At 37.2% G+C, this 21,013-nt stretch overlaps 2 long non-coding RNA genes across 9 annotated transcripts; both read left to right on the forward strand.

The window, feature by feature from the left end:
* The first annotated feature begins 551 nt into the window (after window positions 1-551).
* LOC140768316 (uncharacterized) lies at window positions 552-6,523 on the forward strand. Of its 4 annotated transcripts, none has more exons than XR_012105747.1 (5): window positions 552-1,226; window positions 1,701-1,854; window positions 4,351-5,382; window positions 5,535-6,012; window positions 6,124-6,523. It is a non-coding gene; the product is annotated as an uncharacterized lncRNA (long non-coding RNA). The 4 variants fall into 4 exon arrangements; XR_012105748.1 differs by having other exon boundaries at window positions 4,355-5,382; XR_012105745.1 differs by having other exon boundaries at window positions 4,789-5,382.
* Window positions 6,524-6,913: 390 nt separating this feature from the next.
* Window positions 6,914-19,125, forward strand: LOC140769128 (uncharacterized). Of its 5 annotated transcripts, none has more exons than XR_012105856.1 (7): window positions 6,914-8,324; window positions 8,618-8,769; window positions 11,128-11,353; window positions 12,349-12,405; window positions 12,596-12,672; window positions 18,147-18,407; window positions 18,652-19,125. It is a non-coding gene; the product is annotated as an uncharacterized lncRNA (long non-coding RNA). The 5 variants fall into 5 exon arrangements; XR_012105859.1 differs by lacking the exon at window positions 11,128-11,353 and having other exon boundaries at window positions 18,652-18,713; window positions 18,773-19,125; XR_012105858.1 differs by lacking the exon at window positions 12,349-12,405.
* Window positions 19,126-21,013: the final 1,888 nt, after the last annotated feature.

Here is a 21,013-nt window from a genome sequence, read left to right on the forward strand (position 1 = left end):
GGATCGATCACCACATTGGTGAGCTCCGAGGCCGCCGGATTCCAAGGGGTCCGGCGTCCTCCAAGGTGCTGTTCAGAAACTCCGCCAACTCCACTGCGTCGAGAGGTCGTCGTCGTCGTGCGGTGTCGCCGTGAAAAGACATAGACAGATTCATTAAATCGGTGGCGTAGAAGTCGATGGCATCGGATCCGGCCTCGGCATGCCGCAGTCCATGATGAGGCCGATGACGAAGGACAAACGGGCTTCCCGGCTTCTGTGTCGGACGTAGGAGTCGCCGGCACCGGCGTCATCGGGATGGCGTATGCCGTGCCGCACTCCTCCCGGGTGATGGAAAGACAAGGCGGATTTGCGAAGTCAGCGGTAGTGTCGAAGTCCGAGGAAGGACAAGCCGGATTGGCGAAGTCGGCGATGGCGTAGGAGTCCAATGTAGAAGTCGGCAAGCCAACGTAGCCAGAAGTCGACGGGAAAGTAGCGTTTGCCGCCGTGGCTGCCTGTTTCTTCCGGCTAGAGGAGATCGCCTGCGCGCTCTTCTTGATCAAACATAGAGGGGTTCTTCACACTGCACGCGTACATTATTTATTAAGAATTCAATACTACCACTGCAGAAAAGAAGAGAAGAGATCGATCGATCGATCTAGGGAAGAGGTTTAAAGGATTTGATATATACCGGTCGAGTAGAGCCGTTGATGGCAGGAAGCTCGTATTCGTACATGACCCAGCCGGTGCTCTTTTTCCTCTTCCTCTTAGGTCTATCGCCATCCTCCCCGCAGAGGCAAAAGGAAAGCATCTGCTTGTACCCGATAACCCGGCCGCTTTCGCTTTCGATCACCGGATTCTTCTTCTCCGCATACCAAGTGCCGGAACCTGCGCGGCGGCTCATGTAGCCAGAATTCTGATACTGGATGGTTCGGTGCGAGAGGTAGCCCATTTCCTAGTCCTCGTCGACTAGATTCGACGGCTCGGTCGAGTAGACCTCGGCGCGGACGATGGCGTCGGTGCAAGAAAGGGGAATCTCCCGGACCCAGTTCTTGAGATAACCGTCGATGAGCTCCTGGTCGGTGGGGTTGAATCCGAATCCCCAAGGGAGGAGGGCATCGAGCGATGTGGTCTTCCCCTGCACATTTGTGGAAGGTAGGGTTTTGCAGTTTGGGGTTGACGATTGGAAGAAAATGAAGAAGAAATCAAGAACTATCAACTCTGAAGAGGAGTGCGTGAGTTGAGGTGAGGTGAGGCGAGTTTGCGATTGACATTATTGTCTTTATCTAGATAGTAATTCCCAATGGTAGCCAGAAAAAGGTAGAAATTTCCAAATCGGAGGGATAAACATTATAGATACGCGTCGCCCACGATGGCCGTGGATGATGATCCCACTTGTCCCAATTTTTGGAGACTCTCCTGATTCGATGCCAATACCATGATTGGTTCTTCTTCTCTTCTTTCTTCCATTATTTCTCTTCTTTCTTTTGTTGATCATCACTCCGGTTTTTTCCTCACTGAAAAGAGCTTCTTTTCCCGTCTAATTTTTATTTATTTATTTATTTATTTTTGTATTAAGTTCTTTTGTTTTGATCTGTCCTACTTTTGCTGTGCTTTTGATTGGTGGAAGAAAACTTGGAAATTTCTTTTTTGTTCTTTTTATTTCTTGGTTTTAAGATAACGATTTTGATCCGAAGACTAATTGGTTTTATGTATTCTTTCAGTTACAACAACTGGTCAGGCAATCACGGCCCTGAGAATGTTGAAGGGCAACAAGGACAGATTTGATCAGCTTATCAGTGCTGTCTACATGCCAGAGATGGGAGGCATTCAAGCTTCTGGATCTTTTTGACCTTGAAATGGACCTTTCAATTATTAGTAAGATTTTTGATGAATATAAGAATTGTCTCATTTTTTTTCCTTAACATATTCTTGTCGCTGGACTTTTATGTTCTGTTCTTTACTTTTGCAAGTTAGAGATACATGTGGCCTGCTTATAACTTCGGAGAAACTTAAAAGAGTACTAATAGGTGTACTTTCCCAGAGTCAAATGCATACATACTGATTCTGAAAAATACTGCTTTCTCTGCTGCATGAAATCACATGACAAGCAACAGACTTTATTAAGTCCACCTACTGGGTACACAATTAAGCACAGGAGAATATTACATAGCCAACATAAAATTGTAATGCGATTATTGTCATGTTAGCTTATGTAGGAAAATAGGTAGATGAAGCTTCTGAGATGAAGAGTCCGTTCATTTAAAACAAGTCTAGATGTTGATAGATTTTTTGGATGCTAATGGAACATTCATAGGCATACTTTCTTATCTACCTCTTTACTCTATCCATTTGGAGGGCTACCATGGAACTTGTTTCGCAATGAAGAAGAGATCTGTCAACAGTGGCAAATAAGGGTCTTTCAGTTTAACCAACGAGACTGCCTAGTAGGCTGCATGGAGCTTTCAAACTATGTAAAATATCCAAGAGGTTACTCTTGGCTATCAAAGATTGACCCTTATTTCCATGTAAGGACCCCTCTTTTGCTCTACTGGCATTGAAGTTGACTCGCACTGCTTACTTCAACACAGTGCACAAGATGTGAACCAAATTTTCTTCTCTTTCATTGAGCTACAATTATTCTCCTCATCAGTCACTTCATTTCCTTGAATTACTATTGCATTGTATCTACGGATCTGTTATGCAGTGATTTAGTTTGGAGATGGAGGGAGTTACGAGTATAATTTTTCTAGTTGTAGCACATGGGTTAGGCAAGTCGGTTGCACTATGTGTCCTCTAGTGTCTTTCAAGTACTGCAACTTCAATTTTCAAAGCATTCGAGGTCGAAAAACCTTGTTTTGTCTTTGCTTTCACGATTTTCCTCCTTTGGCGCCTCGCCAATCGAGATTATGGTTTGATTCAAACTTGGGTTAGGGTTAAACATTGACCTGTTTAAAGGGCAAGATGCTCAAAGTCTTATAGAATCCAAAGATTAATCTCCTAGAATGTAAATAGTATCTCCACGAGATGGCTGTACAAGATATGATGAGCATTATGTTCCATGAGTTCTTTATTCCGTAGAAGCACCATTTTGCTAGCTGGAAATCAATGCTGATTGTCAGTAAAGGAATCTTTGTTTTTCTGATTTGCATTTTAAATATCTCAGACATTTGACAGTATGTCTTATTGTCTTTCATGTGTCAGCTTGCCATTAAAGCAACACAGGTGCTACTTTTAAAAAAGTAGAGGCAGAGTAATGTACAAGAGGCATGAAGGGGTATTACTTCTATAATCATTTTGTTAAGGGAGGGCTAATGTAATACATCAACGCTTCTAAAGCTGCTGATATGAAAATATTACATAATATGTAGTAAAAGAGTTACAGAATCAAAGAACAATACGTAAACTCTACATAAGAGATAAGCTTTCTTTTCTTTTCTTTTTTGGAAATTTTATTGCATGATTAAATGACTTCTATTCTGGTTTTTTGTTTGTGATGAACAAGTGTGTCAGTCAACCATCCTCGAAATGTTCTATTTCAGTCTATATTCAGTTATTCACTTCTTGAAAGCTCGAATAAGTGATGGATGATTTGAAGAATGATCAGGAAATAATAAGATGGTGCAAAACTAGATTTCGTTTTTATGTCTGAATTTCTCCATTAGTTTGTTTTCTCAATTGTCCATTACTATAGCAGCCGCTGTTCTCATTCTTTAGAACAAGATAATTTGTGGTCTAGTTCATATTATGTTATAGTCTACTTCAAGTTTTGTCATTCTTGATTTCTTTCTCTATTTGCTGGTTGATCTCGCTCTGATGAATGTGAATAATAGAAAAATACTTCAAAAAGTAGTCAAAGGTAATATCGGATTAAGTAAAACTGAGCAATATCATCTGCTAAATCTGATTGATTATGGAGAGATAGGGTGTGACAATATTATAATTAACTATTTATGTAGCACTATTGTGTGTTATGCAGAGTGTTACCTCAAACACATTTATTTGGCATATTTTCGCAATTGTAACCTAGTAGAGTTCTACCATGTTGCCAAAGAACTTTCATCCATGCTAATGCAAAATCATGAAAATCAGAAGTGCAATATTGCACATTAGAGCATCAATCAGAGGGACAAAACACATGGAATATGTGCAAACCTCTAGATGAACACTGCAATTGGCATGGGAACATGTAAACATCAACAAGTCATGCCTAAATTTGATCCGTTTGATAAATACCGTTGCACTGTTGATAAGCTACACCACATGGACTCATTTGGAAAATTGATTTGCATGCTGTTCATGTAATCATCTGGCACTATATCTATTAGAAGTTGTAAGTCAGATGCTTGAAAATAAGAAGATATTTGTTTCTAGCTAGGGGTGTAAACTAGCCGAGCTTGAACTAGCTTGGCCCAGCTTGGCTCAGCTCGATATGCATCTTTATTCAGCATGTGGGGTAAGAGCCACTCAGACTAGCCAAGGAGACTGCCTACAAATTCACCTGAAGCTTTCATGTGATTGAAAACCTCAAATGGAGATAAGGCAAGTCATCCTTGGCTAAAAGGAACTCTTATCTACATGTACCTCTCTTCCAGTGTATTTATTCTCTTTTTGGATGCTAATGCTTGCTTCATGATGTATTTATACTATCAGAAAGTGTGCAATTCGGATCAGCTGTCCCCCTCCATCTCTTCCTCTAACGCCTGTGGTTGCTTGTACCTTTTTTTTTATCTGATCTTCTCCATAGAGAATATATTCTTGTGCCATTCTCGGAACTGGATACATCAATTTGAGTTTCTATCTTTCCTCTAGGGCTCTGCTGTGGATGAAGAACTTCTGAAGGTAGAATGCAAAAAGCTTCCTATGTTTCGGCGACCGCATTTTTTGGAAAACACACTGTCGAACAAGTTGTTTGAATAAGGCTTGTTCTCTTGGTGCAGAGCATGGGAGCTAGATGCTTTCTTCCCTATTATTTGGACTCTTCTGACATTCTTAACCTTTGGCAAGGTTGGGAGTATATTGACCATGATTAATGGAAGAAGATGGTAAAAAAATCTTAGGGATATTTGGTTGCTTGCAGTACTCTCTGCAGTACAACCCAAATTTCCACCATAATGAAGTCAAATAGCACTCCCCAGCAATGCAATGAAGGAGGATATCTTTATTTTTAATATCATTGCTGAGAGTGGCTACAAGAGTCGCCATGCAGGTTCCGGCACTTGGCATACGGAGAAAAAGAATCCAGTGATTGAAAGCAAAAGCGGCCGGGTTCTCGGGTACAAGCAGATGCTTTCCTTTTGCCTCTACGAGGAGGATGGTGATAGATCTAAGAGGAAGAGGAAGAAGAGCACCGGTAGGGTCATGTACGAATACGAGCTTCCTACCATCAATGCCTATACTCGGCAGGTATATATCAAATCTTTTAAACCTCTTGCGGTCAATTGATCTCTTCTCTTCTTTTCTGCAGTGATAGTATTGAATTCTTAATAAATAATTGGATAATGTTTGTATGATAGTATTGAATTCTTAATAAATAATTGGATAATGTATGTATGCAGTATGAAGAACCCGTCCTATGTTTGATCAAGAAGAGCAAGCAGGCGATCTCCTCTAGTCAGAAGAAATAGGCAACCTCTGCGACAAATGCTACTTTCCCGTCGACTTCTAGCTACGTCGGCTTGCTGACTTCTACATTGGACTCCTATGCCATCGCCGACTTCGTCAATCCGGCTTGTCTTTCCTTAGACTCCGATACTATCGCCACTATCGCTGACTTCGCCAATCTGCTTGTCTTTACATCGCCGGGAGGAGTGGGACACGGCATGCGCCATCCCGATGACTCCTACGTTCGACATCGAAGCTGAAAAGCTCGTTTGTTCTTTGTCATTGGGCCTCAGTACGGATTACGGCATGCCGACACCAGATCTAATGCCATCTTTGCGAGGAAGATGGCGACAAACCTGAGGAAGAGGAAGAAGAGCAGCGGCTGGGTCATGTACGAGACGGATCGTCCGTATCAACACCTCTATCCAGCTGGTATATATCAAATCTTTTAAACCTCGCCCCTTGGTCGATCGATCTCTTCTTTTCTTTTCTACAGTGATATTGTTGAATTCTTAATAAATAATTGGCAATGTATGCTTATAGTGTGAAGAACCCGTCCTATGTTTGATCAAGAAGCACGTGCAGGCGATCTATAGCCGAAAGATATAGGCGGTCACAGCGGCAAGCGGTACTACCCATTGACTTTTGCCTACGTTGGGTTGGCAACTTCTACATCGGACTCCTATGCCATCTCCGACTTCGCCAATCCGGCTTGTATTTCCTTGGATTTCGACACACCGCCGATATCGCTAATCTGCCTTGTCTTTCCGTTGCCTAGAAGGAGTGTGGCACGACATGTTTAGCTGTTATTTTTGATAAATAGTGTTTATATTTTTAGAATAGGATAATTTTGATATTTAGTTGTTATTCTAAAATAAAATATTGTATACTGAAATAAGAATTTTTCTTATTTTTGAAGTGAACGGTGGCTTAAATGCTTTAATTATCCTGTTAGCAAATTCTTTTCTCTACTGTTTGAAGTCAAATTAACAAGACAAATTAATATAACGACAAAATCCCTTAGGAGATTAAAAGATCAACGTATAAAACCTACTTCTCATTGATTCAAACCCTAGAACGTACGTCCAAATAATCATATAGTATGGCATCAAGTCCCATAGGTAAGCACTGTTGTGTTGTTGATCAGGAGGTAAGATTAAATTCCTATTAATTAGACTAAGTGGATTGGTACTAAATAACACACCAAAACATAACGAAATAATGCATATTATTTGAGGCAAAAAATAATAATAACTGACAAAATAGTAAGTGTAAGTGTTATTTAAGCATTTATATACATTACAAATCTGCCACACCTACATAACAATTCCACGCCCCGTGGATTATATTAGAGATGTCGGACCGGACCCAAAGGGATCAATCATCACATTGGTGATCTCGTCGCCTACCGAGGCCGCCGGGTTCCAAGTCGACTCGGCGGCGTCCTCCATCAAGGTGCTGTTCAGAAACTCCGCAAACTCCGATGCCTCGAGTTCGAGTAGAAGTTGAAGTCGTCGTCGTGCGGTCTCGCCGTGTAAGGACATGGCAGATTCATGGAGTCGGTGGCGTCCGTCTCCGGCGGCGTAGAAGTCGACGGCATCGGATCCGGCGCCGGCATGCAGCAGTCCGTGATGAAGCCCGATGACGAAGGAGAAATGGGCTTCCCGGCTTCGTTGTCGGCCGGAGGAGTCGCCGGCACCAGCGTCATTGGTATGGCGCATGCCGTGCCGCACTCCTCCCGGGCGATGGAAAGACAAATCGGACTGGCGAAGTCGGCAGTGATGTCGAAATCTGAGGAAGGACCAGAGGGATTGGCGAAGTCGGCGATAGCGTAGGAATCCGATGTAGAAGTTGCCAACCCAACATAGCCAGAAGTCGACGGGAAAGTAGCGTTTGCTTCCGCGGCCGCATGTTTCTTCCTAGAGGAGATCGCCTGCGCGCTCTTCTTGAACAAACACAGGACGGGTTCTTCACACTGCCCGCATACATTATCCAATTGATTATTAACAATTCAATACTAACATTGCAGAAAAGAAGAGAAGAGATCGATCTTAGAGAAGTGGCAGGAAGCTCGTATTCGTATATGACCCAGCCGGTGCTCTTCTTCCTCTTCCTCTTATGTCTATCGCCATCCTCCTCAAAACGAAAGCATATTCTTCTTCTTCTCCGCATACCAAGTCCCGGAACCCGCGCGGCGGCTCGTGTAGCCGGACTTCTGATTCTGGAGGGTTCGGTGCGAGAAGAAGTAGCCCGTTTCTTCGTCCTCGCCGACAAGATTCCACGGCTCGGTCGAGTAGACCTCGGCGCCTACGATGGCGTCGCTGCAAGAAAGGGGAACCTCCCGGACCCAATTCTTGAGATAACCGTCGATGAGCTCCTGGTCGGTGGGGTTCCGCAAGGGAGGAGGGCGTCGAGCGATGGTGGTCTTCCTCCGCGCATTGTGGAAGGTAGGGTTTTGCAGTTTACGGTTGACGGTTGGAAGAAGACGAAGAAGAAACCAAGTACTCTCAACTCTGAAGAGGAGTGCGTTAGCTGAGGTGAGGTGAGGCGAGGCGGGAGAATGATCTTTTGTATATAGGGGGCATTATAGTATTTTCGGTAAATAGAAATTCGCAATGGGAGTCGGAAAAAGGTGAGAAATTCCCAAATCGGAGGGGAGATACGCGTCCCCCAGGATGGCCGTGGATGATGATCCTACTTGCCTCAATTTTTGGTGACTCTCCTGATTCGATGCCAATATCATGGTCTTCTTCTCTTCTTTCTTCCGCTATTTTTTTTTTCAAATCAAATGATTAGGCCTTTGGGTCTATCTTTTGTTGCTCATCACCATAGTTTTTTCCTCACTAAAAAGAGCTTATTTTCCCCTCTGGTTTTCTTTATTTTGTATAAGTTATGTTCTTTTGATCTCTCCCATTTTCTGTTGTACTTTGGAGTAAAATCGGAAGAAAAGTTGGATTATTTTTTTGTTCTTCCTATTTTTTGGGTTTAAGATAGGGATTTTGATCCTAGGACTAATTCGTTTTATGTGTTCTTTCAGGTACAACAACCGGTCAGGCAATTACGCCCTCGAGACTGTTGAGGGACACCAAGGATAGACTTGATCAGGTTATCAGTGATGTCTACATGCCAGACATGTAGGCATTCAAGCTTCTGGATCTTCTTGGCCCCAAAGGGTTCTTCCTGATACTTGTAAGATTTTTGGTGAATATGAGAATTATTTCATTTTTTCCTTCTTAACATCATAAGTAATTGTTCAGTTGTTAATCATGGAACAGATTTTCTGAAAATTATCTCATTTCATGAAACTAAGTCAATGTTCGATAGGAATTAAAAGGGCACACATATGAGAGCATAAGGTAAAGCTTTGATAGATTCATCTAATCTCTTTGTGTCCCAATTCTCTGTAACTTCTTCTATATGCTTCCATTGGGTGTTAGTTTTACACATCAACACTTCATTATTGATACTTTACTTCCCATTTGTGAAGGAAGAATATTAATCTCCATCTGTAAAACAGAGAAGAAATTGAGGATATTAATGTGATCCGACACCTAAGCTAGATGACCCTAATTTTAAAGGATAAATCCTTCTCCAAATTGTGGTTAAACTGTTGAAGTGCATTAAGATGTAACATGATGAATGAAATATAGGTCTCACCACAGCATGGAATTAAAGGAATCACTTGAGATTTCTCCTTTCCTTGCTTATAGTAAACAACTCCTCCCACTTAGTTTATTATAGTTGAGGTCTCTCTTATTTCTTGTTTCTCTTTTCCTTGGACATAGTAAAAACTTCCCCATTTAGTTTATTAACATTGAGCTCTCTCCTGGCTCTTATTCATTCATGAAAATCTGGACCAAATCATCGAACTTATTGGTGAGAATTTTATGCACCCTTTTAGACTTTTAGGTTCTTTTAAGCATAACAAAAATTTAGCTGGGAAGTATAAAAACCATTTGTCTTGTCACTTGTGAAGGTAGTATATATTTTATGTCGGGATCTTTCAACCGATGCCACAATGTTGGGGTTTTCTAAATTTGTCCTTTTAAGAACTGAATGCCTAGTAGAACAAGTATATCCAATGTATACTTAAATTTTATAGTTTCAAGGTCAATGTTCTAATTAGACTGGTGCACCTTTAACAAAGTACCATCTCAGAAGGATCCAAGCTCTCTTACTTATATTTGGGTTTACTATAATCCAACCTGATTACATGAACTTCCTACCAATTGTGATTTCATTTCATGACTTCTAAGTTTGAACATGCTAGTTGGTTGGAGATTGATCGTAAGTGATGGTGTTGTTGTAATCTTATTAGGGTAAATGAGTCATGATCATGAATGCTTTTGTTCATTATATGCTTTCATGAGATTGTGCAATAATCTACTATTATTTCCAAATAAGGGTCACATGGTGAAGAACATCTTTTTCAATAACTAAATGTTACCATTAGACAAGGTTTCAAATATCAGGATTAGGACTGGCCGTCGGAAAAATGACAATTATCGGTCGATAAGATATCATACTATTTTTTTATTACGTGAAATTCTAAAATTATTTAAAAATGCAGCAAAATATCTAAGAATTTAGGAAAAGTGACAAAAAAAAAAAAGACAAAATAGAAGTAACTCATATATGAAGCCGAAAAACTAAAAAAAATACTCACTAACTCAAATTTTGATAAATTTTGAGCTGAATCTAATAAATTTTTATGCAAGTAAATTATTGCTGCAGAAATAAGATGAAGAGGAATATCTCTTCCGTTGTTCTGCAATAATAAGAGAGGGAGAGAAAAAGATAGAGAGAATATAAGAGTTGTCAGAGTAGCTCGCCAGATAAGCTTAGTGAAGTGTGAAGGATGAAAAAAGTATGTGTGTGTGTGTGAGAGAGAGAGAGAGAGAGCAAGAAAGATGAAAACTTAAAAAGAAGGTTGCTTGATGTCCCCTAGGTCAGATGAGGGAGTTGGGATTTTTTTTTTGCTTTAGAAATATATACGAAATAAAAGGAAATGCAATAATTTTATGAACTATTAACTATCTTGTTAGTGAAGCAGAAAAGATTTGCAACCAATATTCTGTAGAATAGAAAATGGCTAGAGTTTTTTTTTCTAATTTTTATCTAAATCTTGCATCAAAATTTCCTATAGCTCTTCCGCTCATGCATACAACGTCGTATTATCCCTTTGTGTTCTGTTATTGCTAAAGGTAATTTTTGAACTCTATATGGCCTGCTATAGCTTGAGCAGTGAGATAACCTGAGAGCAATAAAAAAACTATAAAAGTAATTTATCCCAGGATTGAGACTGATAATGAAAATTAATCCGTGTTTATTGCATGGAATGATGGAAAACACATACCAAGTAACAGATCAATTTAAACCAACCTACGAGTCCGTAATGAAACACATGAGAATATTAGATAATTTTGCAAACATAAACAAATTGTTAAATGATCATTGTCATGTAGAAAGATGACAAGAGGTTTTTTACATTAAAAGCTTAGTTTTTTGAAATAAATCTAAATGTTAATTGCCTATTTCTTTCTATAGCATTCAGAAACATACCTTTCTACCCTTCCATTTGGTGGCATTGCCATGGAATTATGTGACAATCAAGTACAAAAAGAGATCTTAGTCTAACATGGGAAATAGGGGCCTCTCAGATTAGCCAACGAGACTGCCTGTGAAACTGCATGGAGCTTTTAAGCTGTTGAATACCTATACGAGGTTACAGGCAAATCATCCTTGGCTATCAAAGGAAACCTCTTATTACCATGTAAGATTTCTCTTTTGCTCAACTGGTCTTGACATTGGCTTGGTGTGCTTGCTTTAGTATGTATTTATAGTGCATCAAAAGAGAAACCAGATTTGCTTTTCTCTTTATTTTGACCCACATCGATTTGCCTTGTCAGATTATTATTTGTCTTTGTTCTTCGTATCGCTGGCCACCTCCTTTATTCAGAATATATTCTTGTTTTGCATCCAAGGATGATTGCTCAGTGGATCAACTCTACTTAAAGTATTATTGTTGTAGAGGCAGAGGAGTTATATAACATTAATCCAGTTGTAACACACTGGTAAGACAAGTTGGTTGCATTATTTTTGCCCTCTAAGGCTTTCTAGGGTGATGGTTATAAAAGCACAGGAGGACAAAAACTTAGCTATTTCCTTGCTTTCAAATTTTCCTCATTTGGTAATATGGGAGAATAATGATCTTTTAAAGGGAAAGATGCTCAAAGTTTTGTGAAATCTAAAGATTAGTCTTGTGAATTTTAAATATTGTCACCACAAGATGGTTATAGAAGGATTTGTGAAGCTTTATGTTATATGAAAAGTTGTTCCATATAAGCACCATTTCCTAACTCTTCACCAAGAAAGGAGTTTTGTTTCTCATATATGCAGCTCAGCTGTTTCTGAGGCACATTGAGGTTACTTTTTAGTGTCAGCTTTCCATCTAAGTAGTACAAATACTACTTTTAGATGTGGAATAATAGTTGGATATGAGGGGATATTAATTCAGAGATTAATATATTAAGATCTAAAGATAATGTGATAATGCTTTTCAATGTCCTGATTTAGAAAAACGTTTTAGGCAAAACATCAGTCACAAAACAGTATGTAAAATCTAGATAAAAGTAAAGAACCTGAATTCTTTCCTATAATCTTATAAGATGAAATATTTGCAAATGCTTTCTTTCATGTCACTGGCCAATTCTTGACTGTCAATCACAATCTAAATGACTGATAGGCTGTATTTATCAATTATTTCAGCTGCTGCTTTGATTTCATTTCAATTATTCAAGTAAATGGGTCATACTTATAGAACTGGTAAGCCATAAATCTCTTCAGATTGTTATATTAGGATCAATTCATCAGTTTCCTTTTTTCTCTTCAAGTACCAGTGTAAAGGTTCAACTTTGTTAAAGTTGCAATCTTTTGTACTGCCATTTTTCTGTTCTCCTTTCTCCTTTTAATTGTTTTCTACTTTGGTCCTACAAAACTTGATGTTAATCTTCAGGCTTCAGCAATCCTTTTGGCTAGCTTCCACCAAGAAAGTTCATTCATAGGAAAGCTGGGATTAGGCTTATCTTGCTGGTAAGATTTTTGTACATAATATTGTAGCATTGTTCTCTGTTTGCATCACAATACCTTGTGAATTCATGTATATGCTTTGATATGCTGTAGGTTTTAGTTTTACATATTGCACCTTTTTTGTTGTCAGAGAAGAATGTGAAGTCTTCATCTATTAATCAGAGAACAAATTGTGGGTGTAATCATGAATCAAAACTTTTGTTGGATGACCCATATCATAAGGGATAATCCAATCTAATGCACATTATGATTTGAGTACCATAAAGATGGTCAAGAGTTGCATGCAAGAGAAAACTGAATAAGGTGTGATATGAAGAGAGTAGAACTAACATGGTGAATATAGGGTTCTCCACGGCACGGATTTAAAGGGATCACATGAGATTTCAGTTTCTTTTCTTAATTACAATAACATCTTTCTTGTTTGGTTCATCATTGTTGAGTGTTTGGGTTATTGTGCTCTGAGACAATCCTGTTGACAAAGTGTAGACACAGTTCAAGACATAGTACCAACATGTTCTATTGCTAATTGGCATGTACAATGCTGACAAATTGCTGACACTCAATGTGTTCTGCATCTAAATCCAAGGTTTCAAAATTCGGTATCGGGATCGAGATTTGCCGTTAGAAAAAATGATAGGTATCTGTCGTATCAGCCGTCCGTATCAGGTGAGATTATTTATAGTTACATAAAATTTTAAATATTATTTAAAAATGCAAAAAAATTTCTAAAAATTTAGAAAAAAAATAAAAGAAAAATAATAAAATAAACATGAGTTAGGTATAAAGCATAAAAATTAAAGAAAAAAACTCACTAAAAAATTATGTCAAATTCCATTTTGAATTTGACAAACTTTTATCCTCGTAAACTACTACTATAGAACAACAGTAAAAGATAAATATCGCTCTTTACTTTTGTTCTATAACAGTAAGAAAAAAAAAGTTAAAGAGTGAGTGAGAGTGAAAGAAGAGAAATAAGAAAAAAAAAAAAACTTATCCGAGTTTACTAGAGTGCAGAGTAGCTAGAGGGACTCACCAAATTAGTCAAGGGATGAGTTCGATGAAGTGTGAGGAATGGGAGGAAAGTGTGAGAGATAGAGGGTAAAAACTGAAAAATCGAAAAGAAAACAGTTGAGAACACCAATTATAGGTTAGATATATTTAAGATGCAAATTGAAATTTTAAAAAAACTAGTTTTAGCTAAGTTTCGTCCAATATGTTTGAGTTTGACTGATCCAGCCGATACGGCCGAAATTAGCCGATCCCAAACTAAAACTAGTCACTAGGCTAGTTTCGGATCTAGATTGGAATCGGTTATGGTCGATCACGATCCGGATCAACTGATTTTGGGGATCCATAGATTTGAGAGCTTCTTAAAGCTAATCAGTTTATGTGAAGTGTGCTATTGAGTTAATTGCTATATCTCCAGCTCATATTCTTCCAGTAACACAACTAGGGAGAATAGGATGACTCTAGTTTATGCATATTAGTGTCTCCCATATGGCTTTATTTATTATTTTTATTATTCTGGTTCTCTTTTCCCTGTGCCTTGTTCACTCTTTTTTACTTGGGAATTGTTTTCCTACTTCCTCATGTTGTTCAGCTATGTATTATTATGGATGGGTTTCGGGTGTGCCACTTATACTACCAAAGGAGCTTCAGGTTCATCCAGGTAGTTTCCTGGAATATTGACTGTAGTTCCCAAAAGTAACTAGAAAGTACAAAAACTAGATTAATCAACTATGAATACCATAAAGAATTAATTACAAATTGGTTGTAAAACATGCCAAGATGTTAATTGTTCCTAGTTAAGGTTTTGATCCTCCTCGCCTTATTTATATTGTCAATAAACGTTAATGTGTGTAGTTTCTTATCTACCTTTCCACCCTATCCTTGTGGAGGTCTTATGAGTAAATTTGTTCATTTGATAATGAAGAGATCTTAGTCTACCATGGGATATAGGGGCCTCCCAGATTAGCCAAGGAGACTTCCTATTTGACCACATGGAGCTTTCTAACTATCGAAAGCCCCAAGAGGTTACAGGCAAGTCATCTTTGGCTATCAAAGATAGACTCTTATTACCATGTAAGACTTATCCTCATCTCTACCTGCCTTGAAATTAGCTTCAAATGTTTGCTTCAACTTTTTTTTATAGTGGGAAGAAGAGAACAGATTTACCTTTTCTATGGACCATGCCAATTTGCCTCATTATATTCTGATATTGTTCACTATCTCAGATCTTTGGGCATTGCCCCCTCCATTCAGAATATATTATTTGGTTCATGTCCTTCTCTTCTGGAGTCAACTTTGCTTGCAGTATTGCTATAGACCTGTTCACTCCCGAGGGAAGAGGGAGTTAGGAAGAGACATATAGACATAGAATAATCCTTTCTGTCCACTGATATTCTGGTATAGCACATTAGTTGTGCAAGTTGGTTGCTTTTTCTGTATTGTGTAAGGCCTACCAATGCCATGGTCTCAGAGGCACTGCAGAATTTTCTTTTTTCCTCTGTTATCACCATTTTCCTCTTTTAGTATCATGGGAGAATATTGACTTGTTTAAAGGGAAAGCAACTGCAGGTCTCATAGACTAATGAAGATCGTATCCATGAGATAGCCGTAGGATTTGTCAAAGATATTGGTCTTTGAAGCTTTCTTCCATTGTAGCATCATTCCTAAGAATATAATGTTTGCCACCACTTTCTACTTGGCAGTTTAAATTGTGCATGTTGAGAATATGTCTTTTGATTGTCAGCATGTCATTCAAGGAAATAGCCAAATGCTACTTTTATAAAGTAATGTGGAATAATGAATAAGAGATATAGACCATAAGAAGAGATACTTATTCAACACTAGTATGCTAAGGGAGACCTAAAGAAAATATGATACTAATTTTGAAGATCCTGAGATGAGAGTTTTTTGTAAAAGAAACATAGTAGAATCAAAGAACAATATGTAAACTTTATTTGTAAGCCGAGTTCTTTTTCTTACTTTACAAGATGGAGAATCAGTAAATGCATTCTTTCATGTCAATTGACCAATTTTGTGATATCATATTATCACTCACATTCAATTAAGCCACTGTATTTGTTCTTCACTTTCATCTGGCTTCCTAGTAATTCATGCTTCACTCATTTAAGCAAGCGGGCTACCACCTAGTAATGAGGTAGGCAACCAATTCCTACCACAGTTATTATTATTAGGCTTCTTAGTTAAAAGCAATTCTTTAGTGTCATCTTTTCAAACTTTTTTTTGCCACTAAATACCTATTGTGAGTTGAACAATTTGTTTTAGTCATTCTAGTATGCTTCTGCACTGATTTATATGTTTTGTACTTTTGTCCTTTGGAGTACTTGATGTGAAACTTAAAAAGTCCTCTTAGGTAACTTCAACCAAGAAGATGGTCTCCTTCATAGGAGGGCAAGTTTAAGATTCACTAGATTGTTTGGTGGATTGGAAATTTAGACATAAGATTCCATTGCACCAGCTCTTCCCCTCTCACAGCCCTTCATGTAGCTGTGGAAATTTATCTGTCTGCTTCCATAGGCTATATAGGCATTTTTCTCATCAATGCTTCCTTATTGTACCTTATGGTCAGAGAAGGAGCTGTCTATATCTATGAGCTAGAAACAAAATTAGGCTAGGAGGTGCTGATTATAAGGGTTAAATCCAATCTTTGGCAAATTTTGGTTAAAGTACCATGAAGTTATAAGTTGTGCTTGCTAGACAAGGGCGAATGAGGTGAGATATGAAGAAATTATAAGTTTATAAATAACATGGTAAATGCAATAAAGGAGTTCTCCATGACAGACTTAAAAGGAATCATTTGAGGTTTCCCTTTTTTTCAACTTATCATGGTCGAGTTTCCATTTAGTTTGTTATTGCTGAGTGTCTTTTCCCCCATGCATGGAAACTAATCATCATTGCAAACTCATTTGAGTAGATTGCTTGGTTCTTTTAATCATTTCTCACAGTAGACTAGCTGGGAATTATCATCTTCCACAAAACAAATCAATATTGTACAAGGCCATTCATTTCAAATGGAAAAGATCTGCTAATTGAATTAAATGACACAATATAACTAATTGGATGAGTTCTGATTGAAGAATTGTACCATGGAAAGGAGTACAATGAGAAAATGTTCTCTCAACCAAGCCTACAGTACTGGGTCCACCAAAATTCTCTTTCTCAATGAACTAAATGCCTAGTTGAACTTGCTATTATTCTCCAATGTTTGTATCAAGTATTTCAAGGTTTCAACATCATGTGTTCTAACTAGATTAATCCAATCTTAACAATCTAACAGGTGTTACCTTGGTTGAGTTTCCCACAGTTGATTTGATTACAGAAATTTCCCACCTATTATGGTTAATAAGTTCTGATTTTGAACAGGTGAATTGGTTGAAAATGCAACACAACTAAGTTTTCAGGAAAATTTAGTCATCATCTTTTGAGCCTTTTGTCATAAATAATTAAAAATATATTCACCTATAATTGTGTTATACGCCTGCATTACTTAATTACTGATCAGTGAGATGATGAATGCATTGGATGACAAAAGGTTTAGACGCATGTATCAGTAAATTTTAATCGCTAAGGAAATGAACGTTTGGGATGGTAAGTATGAAGATTGATCAGCTGAGGTTGCACCCAACAAAAGTGACTTCTATTCTGGTTTTTTTTGTTTGTGATAAACAAGTGTGTCAGTCAAGCATCCTCAAAATATCTTTTATTTCAGTCTATATTCACCTCTTGAAAGCTTGAAAAAGTAATAGATAATTTAAAGGATCAGAAAATAATAAGATGGTGCAAAACTAGATTTTTTGTTTATGTCTGAATTTCTCCATCAGTTTTTCTTTTTTTCAGAATTGCCCATTATTATTGCAGCCGGTGTTTTCATTCTTTAGAAATAGATAATTGTGGTCTCATATTATGTTATAATCTACTTCAGGTTTTGTCATTCTTGATTTCTTTCTCTATTTGCTAGTTGATCCGGCTCAGATGATTGTGAATAATAGACAAACACTTCAAAAAGTAGTCAAAGTCAATATTGGATTAAATAATACTGGCAAATATCATCCTCTAAGTCTGATTGATGATGGAGAGAGAGAGTGTGAAAATACTACAATTAATTATTTATGTGGCACTGTTGTGCGCTATACAAAGTTCAAGTAATAGGTGTATTGCCTAGAACACATTTATTATTTGGCATATTTTCACAAATGTAACCTAATAGAGTTTTACCATGTCGCCAAAGAACTTTCCTCTATGCTAATGCAAAATCATGAAAACCAGAAGTTCAATTGAATATCATACTCTGATCAACAAATGCATTGTAATATTGCACATTAGATCATCAATCAGAGAGAGAACACATGGAATATGCACAAACCTCTTGATGAATACTGCAATTGGCATGAGAACATGCAAACATCAATGAGTCATGCCTAATTTGATCTGTTTGATAAATATTGTCACAGTTGATAAGCTACGACACATGGACTCGCATGAAAAATTGATCTTCATGCTGTTTATGTAATCATCTGCCACTATATCTATGCGAAGCTGTAAGCCAGATGCTTGAAAATAAGAAGAGATTTATGTCTAGCATGAGGGATAAGAGCCACTCAGACTAGCCAAGGAGACTGCCTACTAATCCACATCAAGCTTCCAGGTGATTGAAAACCTCAAATGGAGATAGGCAAGTCATCCTTGGCTACCAAAGAAACTCTTATCTATATGTAAGACCTCTCTTCCAGTTTATTTGTTTTCTGCTTGAATGTTAATGCTTGCTTCACTGTATTTATAATTTCAGAAAGTAGCTTATACTCTCTTTTTTTCCATCTGATCTTCTCCATAGAGGATATATTCTTGTGCTATTCTTGGGACCACTTCCTCTATATACGTAGGGTTCTGCTATGGATAAAGAACTTCTGAAGGTAGAATGCGAAAAGCTTCCTAATGTTTTCTCCATGGCATTTGCAGAAAACTCACTGTTGAACAAGTTGTTTGGATAAGGCTTGCCCTCTTGGTTCAGAGTATGGGAGGTAGATGCTTTCTTTCCCTATCTTTATTGTATTCTTTTGACATTCTTAACCTTTGGCAGGATTGGAAGTATATTGACCATGATTAAAGGAAGAAGATGCCCAAAAATCTTATGGATATCTTGATGCTTGCAGTACTCTCTGCAATACTACTTAAATTCCCACCATAATGAAGTCAAATAGCACTCACCAGCAATGCAATGAAGGGCAATATCTTCTATTTTTAATATCATTGCTGAGAGAATCCAGAGCTATAGTTAGATGAATATAAGCACAAACTATGCATATTTCTCTGCTATCTTAAATCTTTAATTGGTCTTTTCTTGTAATGCATTTAGTTGACATATATTGATGGTTTATTTAATACCACCTGTGCTCAATACTCTGGGTGTTCGTGGTCTCAGGCTCTGGCTATCTTCAATGCACTATTAATCTTTTCTATGTTCTTTTTGGAATGGTATATAGAAATATAATAATTGATCTTCCTCATCTCATCAGTACGGCAATCTAGGATTGTACAATACTACTGGATATATTGAACTTATTACTAGTGTTATTTCAATAGATATACCTGGACGAAAGGTTAATATAACCCGAAATCAAAATCATTATTGGCCATGTAACCCAATAGAAATTGAGATACGCAAGCCTTTGCATTAACTTTTCAATATCCACAATACAAAGGAACTCAATATAAATTAACAACACCAAGTCTATTAATTAACAATCAAGAAAATAAATAGGTTCTAGTTAACAACCCCAAGTCTATTAATAAACGCTCAAGAATATAAAGAGGTTCAAGCTAGAGATTAAATTTCATTAAAATAATTAATGTGACTAAAGAGAAAAAAAAATGAAATCTCCCTTGTGGAGGTAAAAGAGTTTTTAGTACGCCACGATTAAGGCAATCGTGAATATTAATTAGATTTTAGATGACAAAGATATAATAAAAATATAAATTTTGTTCAATATATTTGTTATATCTTTATCATTTGAAATTTGGTCGATATTATTTAAGATATATTGAAAAGCTTATTCAATCATTTACAACTTTATATTTAATAAATATCTTCAAATTTGATTTGTGGGTCGATCAAATATAATAAAAAAGTAGCAACTATACTTTAGTTTAGATTATGAGACTATAGAGTGACACATATAAAACTTAAATCAAACCACAAGAGGTAAAATGTAGTTATCCTATTTATACATTGAATTCATAGACAGAAAGCTGGGCTAGGGTTAGGGCAGCTCGGCAAAGTGAAAAAGAAAAGGGGGATGCTGAAAAGAAAATTAATTTTGGGTTTTAAGGCAAATGACCCAATATAAGTTGTTGAACACTATTTTCCTCGTAGCGATTATTAATAAATTGGGATTGGGTGTTCTTAGTGGCTTAATGTTGGCAAAGCTTCAATGCTCGTAAGAAGTTATTTATTTATTTTGAGAACTGAACCCAGTTATTTCAATACTTGTAAGGACTTATTTCCACACTTTTTTTTTCACAAATAATGGTAAGGTGCTTTTTGCAAAATTTGCATTCTTTATTTGTTTATCACAAAATAAAATTTAAAATAAAAGAAAGTTGGGATTTTTATATAATTGCCTTTCAAGATATCACAATTATCACTTCATTCTTTAAAATATCAAAATTGCTATTAAAACCTTTTGACTATGTTAGAATTGCCACTGTGATTAATTATTAACAAAATATTCCTAATGGATTATTATTAAGATTAATAAATATATATACCAACATTTTGAACAACAGAGATGGGTCAACCTCCACCGTTTAGGACTTCATCTTCACTGGGACCACAAGATCCAATAAAGAATGATTTAGAATTATCGCTATTCACAGTGAGTATGACTTATCGACTAAGCGGTGGCACCGAATCGGATCAAGTCGGGACACCAACGGTCGATCCCACGCCCTAAAATACCCTTTACCTTTTCGAAGTTTAGAATGTAAAATATTTATCAATAATTTTTGTGTCACATAAAGTAAAGTATATTTCATTGTACTATTTGTCTCGTATATAATAGTATTGTGTATAATACTAGGTAGCTTTTAAATTATTGGTGAAATAGTCTTGAGTTGTGTTTTAATCATGATTAGTTAGATTTAACTAAAATAATGATATTTTTGAAAGATCACAATAATTTCGATAGCAATTATGATATTTTAAAGAATATAATGCCGGTTATGATTTTTTTTTAAAATAATTTTAAGTGGCAATTATGTAAGATTCCCAAAGTAAAAAAAAAAAAACCCTATGTTTGCAATCAGAGATACATCAAATATC

The sequence above is a fragment of the Typha angustifolia genome, chromosome 10 (assembly GCF_048772165.1).
Source record: "Typha angustifolia cultivar Huaian chromosome 10, ASM4877216v1, whole genome shotgun sequence".
Classification (NCBI taxonomy): domain Eukaryota; kingdom Viridiplantae; phylum Streptophyta; class Magnoliopsida; order Poales; family Typhaceae; genus Typha; species Typha angustifolia.